This window comes from Rhopalosiphum maidis, chromosome 3 (assembly GCF_003676215.2).
Source record: "Rhopalosiphum maidis isolate BTI-1 chromosome 3, ASM367621v3, whole genome shotgun sequence".
NCBI lineage: Eukaryota > Metazoa > Arthropoda > Insecta > Hemiptera > Aphididae > Rhopalosiphum > Rhopalosiphum maidis.
The window spans coordinates 73,767,906-73,782,465 of NC_040879.1; the positions used below are offsets into that span (position 1 = coordinate 73,767,906).

The 14,560-nt window shown below is 25.8% G+C and overlaps 1 pseudogene; it reads right to left on the reverse strand.

Annotated features, from left to right (window-relative positions):
- Positions 1–1,360: 1,360 nt before the first annotated feature.
- Positions 1,361–11,742, reverse strand: LOC113558360 (annotated as a pseudogene).
- Positions 11,743–14,560: the final 2,818 nt, after the last annotated feature.

The window sequence follows — 14,560 nt, forward strand, 5'->3', positions numbered from 1 at the left end:
TTTATGAAATAATGTTGTGGACTTATGGTTAAAATCCTCTTATTATTATCGTTTATAAATAAGAAAGATAAAATAGGGTTGGCTGTGCAAAAACTAAATATATATAAAATAAATTAATAACATTAATAACTATAGAACAAGTAATATATATATACTACATAATACTATATACATATATTATATAATAATAACAATAATCATAGTTGTAAAAATACAAAATCGTTGTATACACTGTACACACGTATTCTCGACATCGAAGATTTCCCGGAAAAATAACTATTACTACGTTAAAAATAAACGCAAACAAAATCCAAATACACCGTTCAAAAGTAGACATTTCACTGAATAATCGTGACTAAAAACAAAATCATTGCTCTGATAACCGAGTGAATTTTAAAGCCGTAAAGACTAAAGATGCCTACGACACTCAACGTGTTAACAAACCAATCAGAAAAAAATATTCGCACGACACTATAGCTGCTGTATTGCGACTTTAAAAATCTGATAATAATTAAAGTTTAGTTTAGTTTTAATTGATAAATATTAAATGGTAATTGAAATATTGAAACATGATATTTTAACCGGTTCATCAGTATTGGCAGTACTCCTGGTCATTTAACTATTTAACATCCACCGATGTTAATTTTTAATCCTCCTCCCCCCCCACACAATTTTCTTACTTGGTTCCAATCCAGACATAAATAGGTGTTTTTTTTTTTTTGGTGTCAAACAAACTAATGTTTTTTATATTATTATTTGAATTCAAATTTGATTGGAAAAAAATTAATTTCAACAAATAGTAACGATTTCTTAAATATCTATTAAATATTTTCATTTTCTTGTATAATTATTTTATTAAAATCTAGATTATAACTTATAATAATGTAAGTAAATTCATTTGATTTTATATAGTAACAATGTAAAATTAAAAGTAATAAAATCCTTCAGTCTGCTACATATTCATGTACCGAAGTAGTCTCGTGTCAATGTGTCATCGCTTGACGCTTGTGCCTTGTATTAATAATATCAGATATTGACCATACCCAAACACAAGATGTATTAATAACAATAAACTAGCTACTTTAAACATTTAATTGGTTTTTAAAATAGTACACCATTGCAGAAAATAATTTATAATTGTTTATTAACATATTATTTATTAATTCAAATAGTAATACAATATGTTTCAATGTTTCATATTATGCATTATAGTTTTGTTAGTACTTAATGTAAATAAATATTTTTCAATAACATATTTCTTTTTCATTTCACAAGTCACAACGTAACTAATAGTTCAGGGTTGTATTGTAAAATATTAAACTCACCAAAGTATTATATTTTAATGTTACATTTTTAAGTTTTATGCTATGATTTTTGGTGATCGTTTATAGGAAAATAATGGATATTTATGCCGTTGGGCTGGACATTCCTTTGGCGGTTTTCCCTTGCAACAGTAACGATTGAGGCAAGAACAAATCGTTGCGGGCTTCTTTGGTTTTTGTTTATTGTCATCAATTGTTTGTGTAGATATTCCTTTGTAAATTAAAATCCAAAAGATAAACATAAATCCAAATGCAGCCAACATGCCTATTAAAAAAGCCCATATGGACGTCATCTTGAAATCATACAAATTTTGTAATGTCATAACGGGTTTATTCTGTAATATAAACCAATAAATTAGATGAAATGTTGTAGTACAATAATACATATTTACTTATATATTTGATGTGATTTTTGTAATGATTAAAACAAAATGAAAACACTGTGAACATTTTACATGATTATAATTATATGAAAAGAAATAGTGATGGTATTTGTAATTTGTATATTTAGTACTTACAGATTACCCAGTCATTCAGTAGATACCCATAGGTACGATTGAAATAAAATAATTATTTACTAAATCAATAATATTATGGCTCATCTTTTCCTCCCCTCACAATATTTTATACCATACATTTTTTCTATATCATACAATACATTCATATCACATTTCATTTGTATATCGTCATTATTAATTGGACATGTCTCCATAGACGCAATTTAAGTTTTTTACTTGGAGGGGCTTTACATATTTAAATGAAACAAACCCGTGGGGGCCCTGCGCCCCATACATCCCTTGTTAAAATACCTTCAAAATTTATTGATTTGTGTAATATTATGTAACATGTTATTTTTTTTCTCATCCACTTTTCTCATTTAATACGATTCTGAATTAATATATTATAATAAATCTATATTACTAAAATGAAAAATAGTTTAATAACAACATTTTGGTACTTATATAATATATATTATAATCGTAACCGCCGCGCCAATTTGATATTGCAAATTTATCCAAGATTAATACTTTTGACAAATCCGTTCAGTATACATTTTTGATAAATTAGTAAGTCTATCTTGACTCGTTGAAGTTTGAAATCAATTTTTAATCTTCCTCATAACCGAGAATAACTACTTGCTTGTCGTGGGGCTAACGTTGGTAAAAAATATTATAATTTATAAATTCTAACAAAATTATATAACATCACAAAACTAAAAACTACAAGTCTTTTTAATTGTTCAATTGCATACTGTATTAGTGTTATAATTTACAATGTCATAACACTCATAATTTATAAACGAATTATTAAATTCATAAACCAACTAATGAACTATAAGTACTAGCTAATGACTGGGGTCTGGGGCTGTTGTAAAAACCATTTCCAATACTAAAAATATACTGCTGTCGACTATATTGTAGCGTGTAGACAAATTTAAATATTTTAAATGTTATATTGGGTAATGAATAATGAATGGTTGTTTAAAATTTAGAAAATTATTTCTTTAAACGACGTTTATTACTATAATAATTATGTAGTTTAGATAATATTAATTTAGAATTTAATAATTTAATTCAAATTCAAATTTTTGGATGAGCCAATTTTAATACTGGAGGTGCTAAGCCCCTACAAGTCCCCCCAAATTGCGCCTGTGCTTGTCTCGATCAGACGTGTAAAAGTAAAATTTGTATAGGTATCCATTTTTATAGATTTAAGTTGTTATTATTAGTTATAGTTATTCCTACCATCTAAAATTATTAGTGTATTTATTATAAGTGTTGTATATTTTAATAATAATTTAACACAAAAATTAACACAATTTATTCTGTGATCGTTAATTTAAGACTTACTAGCTGATCATAGTCCCATGATATATTGTATTGGTGATTTGGATTATAATATTTATTTTCATTATTTATACCCGATATTGGAGTTGCTAATGCATTTGAAAAGTTCCATAAGATTAATAACACACTAAAGTACATGGTATATTTTATAATGTAAAATTGAATAGAAAAAAATATTTAAATAGAATACTTATATGAAAAACCTCAAAAAAAAAAACATTGATTGTACATCTTATAAATACATTGATTTTTTTATAGTAGGTGCTAGGATACCATTTTATAATTTTATTTATCGAAAATATTGATGATTTAAACATTTTTAAATACATACACGTTTTTTTAAAATTGTATACAATTTAAAATTGTTTATCTTTATGTTACAGTCCATTATCAGTTGTTGATGTTCAAATAGCAAATTATACAAAACATTTCATATATTAATAAAACTAATATCTTTATAAATTTTAATTCTTGTTATTCTCTTGATAAATATGTAGCCCGTATACAATAATTTTTATAATACTTTATCAATTAGAAAACGTTTAACAAGCACCTAACAACGCTAAAAATACAACATTTTTCAGTGTAGCATAATAGAATTCGCATTTTTTATAATATCTATCTCACAAAAAACAAATAACTTTTATAATATACCTACTATAACTGTATTCAATGGGCCAAAATTAAATTTTGACCAATAAAATATAATAAGCACTACATAATTTAATCCGCAAATAATAGATAACGCATTATATCTTATAGTGAACAATTTTTTGTTAACGAATGTATTTAAACATTCAGACAAATAATTTCATTTTCATATTGGACTTTTGAAACAACGTTTCAGTAGTGTTTATACACAACCGTGACGTGACACGTATATAGTTGAGTCCCAATGTGGACAGCCACTGTTAGTTGTAGAACATTTTAAATATTCTAAAGTAACTCATCGTACGTTAGCTTTAGGCGAAATAAAGTGGCGGTGTATAAACTGCAAATGTACAGCGTTTTTAAAAACGTTTGGAATAAATAAATGTTACGGAGAAAATGATGATTGTAACCGCGAACCTGTATGTCAGGGATCAAGTACTATACAACAACAATATTTTTGTAAACAATTTTGAAAACGACAATTTTTTTTAAGCCGAATCGTTTTATTTTTTATATTTTTAATTTTAGTCTGAGTCGATAAGACACATATTTCCGCAGTTAAGGTTTGGGAAATTTGAAGTTATAATAATGGGAAATTTCATAAAATGCTGTATCATACCCTATGTGGCGGGCGTATGCTATAATCGCTATTTTTAATCATTGTTAATACAGTTTAATTTTTTCTCGATCATTTATTTGTCTTTTACAAGTTTAATAATAAATTCATTATTACTTTCAGTAATTTAAAAATGAAGATTTAGTATTATTATGTTATTTGGCTAAACTTTCGTGATTGAAATTTTGTAAGCAAATTCAACAATAAAATATTTAAGAATCTATGGGGGGAAATAAAATGAAAGAAACTTATTGGCTATTGCATTTTGCATGATTTCGATTACAAAATGTAAATACTCCGTAATTTTTAATGGAATAATAATATATTATATTGACTAGGATTAATTGGTATTAAAGTGTAATGTTTTATTTGATTATTATTATGATAAATTTTTAAATACTACAGGCTACAGACGCTACACTTATATTAATATTATTGAATTTAAGCGAATAGGTATATATTTTAAATGTTGTTATTATGATGTTCAGGCGTTCAGCTATGAAATTGTGTGAAGTAGTAATGTAAATATAATAATAAAATACCGATTACCTTCGAAATTGATCTTTTCGTGTGTATTTCAATAATAACTAATTATTGCTGATATACGGATTCAACGATTTGGGTGAACAAATTTGGGTTTATTGCGGTTTTTGAAATTCCGTTTAAATTCTTATTCCTTATTATGAATATTGTTCAAACCATCTTTGAAGTCGTTGCAGTTCAATATAGTCACACCCAAAGATAAAATTTCGACTCTTAATGTCGCATCTCGGTCGTATAATAGAAAATTGATAAACATTTTCTCATCAATCGTTTTTTTTTTCGAAACATTTATCACATTATACGAACCAAATTTACCACAAAACTAATCCAATTAAAAAATCAAGTTTTTAGACCCAAATTAATAAAATAAAATTCTGAAATATCGAATATTTAACAATTATGCAATTTTACAAGATTTTTTATTTAAAATGGTTAATGCAGAAAATAGGAATTTGTGAAAATATTGAATTTACAGTAATATTTAAACATTGACTACATACTAAACATTTTTAAATCTGTATATTTCAATATAAAAATATACATAAAATATTCACTATTTCAAGTTAACTATATAATGAAAAATGTGTTGTTTGTTTGTTTAGCTTAGTAATAGAAAAATCAATCAATTTTTGTCTTTAGATAATTGTCTACTTTTATAAATAAAAACATTGAATAGAATTTGCCTATAAAAACGCCTTTTATTAAATTAATTGGTTTGTACATAACACATAATCGCTAATTATTGAAATAGAAACTAAATAATATACCAGGGAGAAATATATTATAATATTAACTGAATTTTGTCTCCAAAATAGTTTGATAATTGTGTTGATAATAATAGATTTTTTATGTTTTCGCTTTATTATGATTCAAATTAGATTAAAATATTTTAATTTTACTTTGATTCTACACTACAAAATAAGATACGGCAATGAAAAAAAAAACAATATCAAATTAATAATTACTTAGGTACATTAAGATTTTATGTGGATCTTATAATGGTATTAAATTTAGAAACAAAAATTGCAATAACGCAGACACACACTTTAAATTATATTATACAAGTCAGTCGGACAGTATATTGTAATAATATATATACGCTTTGTATTAGCAAATATTTTCTAATCAACATTTCTTAAAAAAAAAACTTGACAAATTTGAAAATTTTTCATCTCTATAAATAATTCAAATAGAGTTGAAATATTACATCATACATAGAAAATAATTATATTAACATTTCGTGAAAATTTCAAGTGTTTACGGTAATTTATTTTTGAGTTCTACTAAAAAACAAAATTGATTTTGTTAAAAATTGGGTTTGTGTAAAAATTCCCGTTTTTCCTTAATTTTTTTTTGTTTTTCTTGATTTAAAAAAAAAGTGTTAAACATTTTTACTTTTGATCTCCCAAAGTACTCGTAATCACTAGATTCAATTTTCTATATAAACTACCCCTATTTTCGAAGCATTTTTACTGCCTAAAACTGGTTGATAAACAGAAAAAAAACTCTCATCATTGTAAAATGAATACATTCATCGCTCCGTTCAAAACCTAAAATGCACAAATAGTAATACATTTAAACCAATAACATAGGATTTATATTGTAATTTGGGGTACAACAATATTTTTTTTTCTCAATATTGATTCATACAATTCTACAAGTTTATTTTTTCGATCTATTTTCAGTTTCATCATTTTAATATCCTTCTCTGTCTTTTCTATAGATCTTTTAAGTTTAAGGTAGTGATCAATCCGTTCATCCTAAAAAAAAAAAAATATACTCTTATTATAATGTAATAGGTAATATAATAATGTACTATAAAACATATATCATAATGTTATGACTGATATTTATAAATTACTATTTTTAAGTTTAGAACCACACACAATTATAATAATAATATATACATGCATGTAATATAAATACACAAATTATTACTGATATAATATAAAATATTTGTTTCCTAATGATCAAAGCTATATCTGCTTTTTATTTTCAATTTCCAATATTCAGGTGTAATGTTAATTTTAATAAAATACATATTAAAAATTTCAAACCACATGTACTTACTTCAGTTTCATTGAATTCATACTCATCGTTTTCGTCATTATCATCATCATCATCATCATCATCATCATTATCGCCTTTATCTTTCTTATTTTTACTGTGACTTTCTTCCTCTACAGTTATCTAAATTTTAGAATAGATCACCAAATAAATTACATAGTAATAGTTTTTACTTTTATACTCATGCGTTACGTTATTTTATTAGATATTTGAGTCTATTCGATATTATTGAATAGATTTCTTTTTAATGAAGGTATATGAAAATATATATTTATTATAAGATTAATGTTGCAGATGAATGATTATTACCTTTTGAGTAATAGGTGTTTGTCTTAGTAATTTATTTCTATAATGTTTAATTTCTGCGTCCAATGTTGGTAAGACTAAACCAAGTTCGAATTTTCTAAAATAATATTTTTTTACCAAACAATTTTGACGAACGACACCTAAATAGAAATTTAAAAAATAAATTTATTTATTTTATTAACGAAATATTTTATGCATACTTAGGTGGTATTTAAGTTTTTTATTCTTCTCTATTATGTCGGTTTGTTCTTTCAATAGTTTTTTGTTCAGTATCCTGACGTTATGCATGTCCGCTTCGAATACCGTGTTCCGTATATGTTTCGAAGTCACGTAACTTTCGCGCAGCATCTCCTGCTCGGCGAGGGCATCTATTATTTTGAATTGTATATCGTTCAGGTATATTGAACTCGACATAATTTTTTTTTTTATAAATTTCTCATATTTCTCGGCCGGTATGCGCTTAGTTAATTTGTTAACGCCGGCCACCAAGACGTTTGTCCTGTATGTAAGGTATTAACGTATTTAGATAATACAATAAATACACGTATTTGCGTGTAATACACTCAAAACTTAGGACGGATAATATTCAGCACCATGGACCCAAATTTACACTTAATTCAGTCATATTTTCACATTGAAATTATTGTTCTGTTGTGTTCCTGTAACACTATCTTATTCTCGATAACTCCGCGTATACACATATAAATATTAACATATTTCATGCGAAAGATGACTTTGATATATTATTATGGATGTTTTATATTTTATATTTTAACGGTTACCAAAGTACCTACCCTACTACGATTTTTACACAATTATTGTAACCGTCCATATTTTTGACATTTCAGAGCTTTTTATTTTAATATAGTACATATAGTCAGTGCATCACCACTCAACAATTACCATTTATAATAATACTTATCGTTTTTTTTTATTAATAAGTTATAGACCGACAATTATTTGGTAGATATAGATAATAATAAATATGATTTATTATACATGGTCAGTAGTCAACTATTTTATCTAGGTTTTACGATTGAATAAATTAAAATATTACATAAATACAATATAAAGAGTATTATTAGGTACATACACACCTATAGGTTTCGATGTATTGAAGTTGTCTATTAATTTCGAGTTCGATGTTTTCAGTTTCGATTTCAATTTTATCGAGGTTCTTAATCATTTTGGCGTTTAATTTATCAAATTGTTCTTCCAAGGTTATTACGGCTTTCTCTACTTCGGCAATCACTTGGTGTATAGATATTCTGTAAGAAACCGTACAATCCATACAAATATGATTTATGGATCTCCAAACAAATTAACTAAATCATAATAGGTAATATTGTCATAATATAGAATTATGATTATAAGAGATTGATTTTGCACACGTAACTATTATTTTAAATGCTAATTTCTATGTTTTATGATCCAAAATATTTAATGTTTTCAGTAAATTAAATTGATGGCGACTATTCCTGGGATACGGACGATACGGTATTAAAACTTTATTTGGAAAAAGTTCGAAACGATTTAAAAGTTAAAGAGTTAACTCACTTGAAAAATTTTACAAAATGAACTGCAATTACTTTAAATTATCGTCGTTACTTATTATTATTTTGCGTGAGAATGAATATCGTTTGCTACTCCATAAGACCATGAAATATAGTTACCATGTACAATAATATTATTATATCTGGATTCTTTTTTTTTTTAAGCATCTTGTCTAAGTTTTCCAACCCTGGTTATGAATTATTAAAAATTCTCATAATTTGTTTAAAAATTGAAAAATTGGGAAAAAACCAAAGTATACGCATAATGTAAATGTGTTTTGTACGCGTTCATAATTGCATATATACTGCAAGACGAGTCAAACGAAGTGAATAAAAAATATCTTAACAAATGGCTTAAACTAAACTTACTTATTCACTGTGATTGCATTATTAACAACACTATACATGCTACCAAGAACCGATTTATTAGATTTTGCCAAAATCACGGACTGACGAAGCTTTTCTTTCGATATTTTTGGGATTTTAGTAATGACTGGAGGTAAATCATCGAAAACGAAGGGCATCCACGAAACATCGATTGTGTCTGTATGCCAAAACATTAACAATATGAGATTGTTGTATATGTAATATAGTACTTATATTATTGATTCCTGGAAATGTATTATATATTAGTAATTTACTTGAAGTGATAAGCTCGGGTTGTACTTTTATCGAATTCAATTCTATTACTTCGCATTCGCATCTAAGAAGCAAAATATTTTTTATTAAATATTCCAGTTTTGCTTGTATCTGCTCAGATGTACACTCTAAGAAAAAGCATACAAACTGACTTCAAGTTTAAAGAGAGACAATAAGTTTACATTTTGGGTTTTTTTTATATATATAAAAAGAAAACGTTCAGAGGAATAATACGATATTATGATTATTATGCTACAATAAACATTGGATCGGAATAAAAATATATAGTGTTTGGCCTTGTATATGGTTATTGCGTGTTTCATTGAACGTTCTTGTCGTTTCTTTTTATTTGAATAAGCTTACGACGAATATAAGGTAATATACGTTATATTTGATCGTATAAATTAAGTTAACCTATATTAATTATACGAGTATTTACATTATTTTGTTTTTTTATTAGAAAATCAAATAAAAATATTTCTAATTTTTCCAAAAATAAATATTTTTATATTAAGAATTTAATATTAAAATAATATGATTTCAAGAAATTCAAAAAAAGGTTTACTAGTATATTATATTATTAAAAAATCATAATTTCGAAATTATCTTTTATTAGTTTATTATCTATTAAAATCCTTATGATAATTGGGCTGCATACGAACTGAGTCCCAGTTTAACCTTTTATGATAAATTGAATCCTGGCTTGTTTTAAGCTTTTAGGGTATATACCAATTGAGTTCAGTGAAAATGTAGGTATAATATTAATTGAGTCCCTGTTTTAATATTAACTGAGTCCCGTAAAATTAAAAAAAAAAAAATTTCCTTCCTATTTTTACAGACTTAGGACTGCCTGTAACAAAAAATCTACATGGTTAACTAAATGGTTAAAAATGTTTTTTATTTTTTAAATATTGTATAATATAATTATATAATAATGTAGGTGTTTATAATATAATATGAATAATTTGTGTATAATTAAATAAATATAGATTGTAATGATAAAATAAAATTGTTTATATTACCTAGTAAAAATTTATGGGATAAGCATTGTATGTATTCAAAACTAGTTATTGTGTTTGATTGCAAGTTTGCAACAGCTGCATTTGATGTCCGATTTCTTTTTCTATTATATATTTTTTTGTATTTTAATTATATGAACACTTATAATTTGTATGTACGTTTCGCATTGTACATTCAACAAAATGTTTATAAATTGGCAAATATTTGGATGGGCTGAATAAAATATACCATTAATTTTCGAATGAAAGGGTTCACAACTGTTGGTGGTTTTCGTCAATGAATAAATAATTGAGGCTCACATTTCCGGAGGATATTGTGAGTTTTCAGATATGTAATTTTTTAAAAATTTGTCCAAAAGTAAACAAAATACGAAAGGTATGTAGTTGTTGTTTTTCATTCCGTGGATAGTAAACCGTTGAGTAAATTGTATTGGGCAGCTTTTAAAAGTCCCGTCATCATATATTGTATCACGAATAATTAAAAATTTTAAATATTTAAATATTATTATATTTTTTGTTTTGTTATTAATCAATATAAATATACATGATTCGTCTTTGTTTGTCTTCGGGTTAAAATCAATAAGATAATTATTATACTAGCGATGATAGAAATAAAATCTAAAATTCCCGGCCTATAGTATAATATGTTACTATATTATCTGACGGAAGTCATAAAATTGATATGAACGATACGTATATGTATATATATATATAGGTATATTCATCTGGAGCGGCTTTTGACGCATGGCACGGCATGATTTCCGCTATGTTTGGACTCCGGAGGTTAATTGTGTTGATTTTATATTTTACTCAAAATAATCTTCGGACTCAATTCGTATACTACTAGTTTCCCGTTTGTACCCGGGACTCAATAATTATATTATTTTTTTCCCGTTCAGGTAAAGGCACTCAATATAAGTATACAGCAAACTACTTAACAAATAAACAAAGTATATTATAACAATTTTTTATACAAGTATCATGTAGGCAAACACCAAACCATTTTTACAATCTGTTATTCAAGATTTAAAATAATGTTTTGTTTCAAAAGTAATTTTTGGCAACTGTAAAACTGTAAAAGTATTATGTTTTTATTTTACCTTTTAAGGGTGTCTCTAAGAATGGTTCATGTTCATCACCGGTGAAATACCAAGTTGTGGGTTCACTAATAGTCGACATCTTACTATTTTGAGCAGATTATAATATTGTGAAAACTATAATGAAATACAAACATCGTAATAAGTTAGAAATTAAGTTTTTTTACAAAGTTATTTTATCTTAAAGTTTACTAGGCAACACGATAATTAAATGTAAGTACATACAAACCAGATACGGTGATAGTTTTTCTAGAACTTTTTCAGTATTCGGAAATAATATTTCGACGACACTGCTCTCTGTAGTAAAATATTGAATGATCGTTTTTAATAGTTTTAATAAGAAAGTGAACATTTCGTTTAAACAAAAAATAAATCGTACAGTAATTAATTTTTTTTTTTTTTTTAATGTTGGCCAAAAGATTTGCACTAAACTAATATTTTATAGTCGTTTTAGATTCTAAACGGAGTGATGAATGTATTGATTTTACAATGATGTGTTTTTTTAATTTTGTGTCTGTGATCACGTTTTGGAATGGTATTAATGCTTCAATTTTTTACTTCAGCCCATCTTTGAATAGAAAAATTCATCTAGTTGATACTTTGGGGTGTCAAAAGTAAAAAATTTCCAGTAATTTTCAAAAGCGTCGGGAAAAATCTTGAAAAAATAACGGAAAAACGGTTAAGTTTTACGCATAACCACTTTTCGACAAAATTGATTTTTTGATTTTGCTGTATCTCAAAAACGAATCATTTTAAATACTTGAAATTTTCACCAAATGTTTATGTTATGATTATATATTTACGATTAAATTTTCAAAATATTTTTTTAAGCTACTTATAGACAATTTAAATTTTCGACTTTTCTAAGTTTTTTTTCTTAAAATGCCGATAAAAAAAATTTGGCTATCCAAAAAATCTTTAAAATTTAATACAAGGGTTATTATAAGTTGTACTTATTGTAGAAAAAAAATCAAAAATCGTTAGTCACAATTTTTGTTTATAAGCATTTAAAGTTCAAATGTTTACGAAATATATCAAAATCGCGAAAATTTGCAAGGAAATTTGAAGATAAAAATTCATAAAATTTTTGTAATTTATACTTAAGGTTCAAAAATCCAATACAAGGCTATCCATAAGTTTTCCTTCGAGTAAAATAGGTAATAATATAATATATACAACTAGTTATCATTAACTGACAAATCATCTCCGTTCAGAATCGTTTTTCGTGTACAATGATACCCGTCATTGCATTCAAATTTAACACATCCATTATAATGACCAGTGACCTACTCTCCATCTTTACTATACAGCAGAGCGATACCCACTTTTTTTTCTTTAAAAATATTTATACATTTTTATTTTGTTTTAAGACGCTCGACTTATGAACATATTCAGGTTTACGAATAAAGATCGTACATTTTTTTCAATAGTTTTCTGGTTTTGTGTACATAACGTTATTCAAGTATGGATTGAAAGTTGCTTGAAAATGTTATTCTTTTTTCTTTTTCGTATAAATATTATTACAATTATAGGTGTTTATATACTTATATTAACGTACGTTTATATATTATAAAAATTAAACACAGCATGCAGACCAATATAATATGGTTAACTGCTAACTAAGAATAATTTACCCACAAATACACAAAAATTATAAAGCCTACATACATCTAATAAGAGCACTTTGTATTTTGCGTGAATTCCAACATTTGAGTTGTGAATAAAATCAATACCTACCACTAAAGTCTTCGTTTGTAGAACAGTCCAAATGTATCAAGAGTTTGATCATAAAATCATGATGTTTTTATTTGTTTTGTAGCGGTTATTGGAATTTAATATTTTAACCATATAATGACAAACACATTATTAATTGGCTTAAGTAATTGATATACTATAACATTTAAAACATATAATAATTATTACCAATGAGTTGTTTTGTATTTGTACTGAGGTTTATTAGTAGGCGGTAGAAGTATGTAAAAGCCATAATAATTAGTAATTATGTGAATTATTATGATCATGTATCCTCAAATACCGATCGTTTACTGACAAAAATGTATGGGTAGGTAGTGCTTGGTGCCAAAAAAAAATAGTTGCAATATATACATGAGTAATTTCAAGTTAATTAAAAAACTTAGAAGTTACTCGGCACACTCGAAATAATAATTATACTTTAGAAGGTACATCTTACGAAGTAAGTTTTGTAATAGTAGAGTAATAAACAAGGCGGCGCGATAGATAGGCAATTTAGGGTCAATGTTATTTATTTTGTTTACAATAATACATATTTGGCTTGCGGAATCTATCGCATTCTAAATACGATGATAAATGGTTCTATTATTTACCTTATTACCTGTAATGCGATTTTTTGTTTTAATAATTGCAATAATAGATGAATTAATATTAAGTATATCAAATAATGATGTGAGTATAGTAACTAAGTAATTCATATGTTGTAGAAAATTAATACACTTTTAGATTCGGAGTGGAGCAATAGCAAGTGGATTTTTTGTATCAGTTATAACATTTCAAAAAATTAAATTCTTTAATTTTAAATTAAAATTTTTTTCTGGTAGAAGAGTATATCTAGACAATCTAGTTGGTAATTTTGCAAGGTAAAATGTTAAATATTTCTATTAATTTTCTTAATAATTAAGAAAAATTAGGGAAACACGGAAATCTTTACGCAAAATCAAAAACAAATTAAAAATGATAAACCTTAAATAGTTGACATTGTTACCAAATTTTTATATTAGCATTTTCTATACATAGTATAATTTTTAAGATATTTTAGCTACTGCAGCATTCATTCAATTTTTGAAGTGGATAGTTCTTCATTTAATTCATTTTTATTTGCGCTTTGTTCTAAACAATAGTTTTTATTATGCCCGAGGACGCCA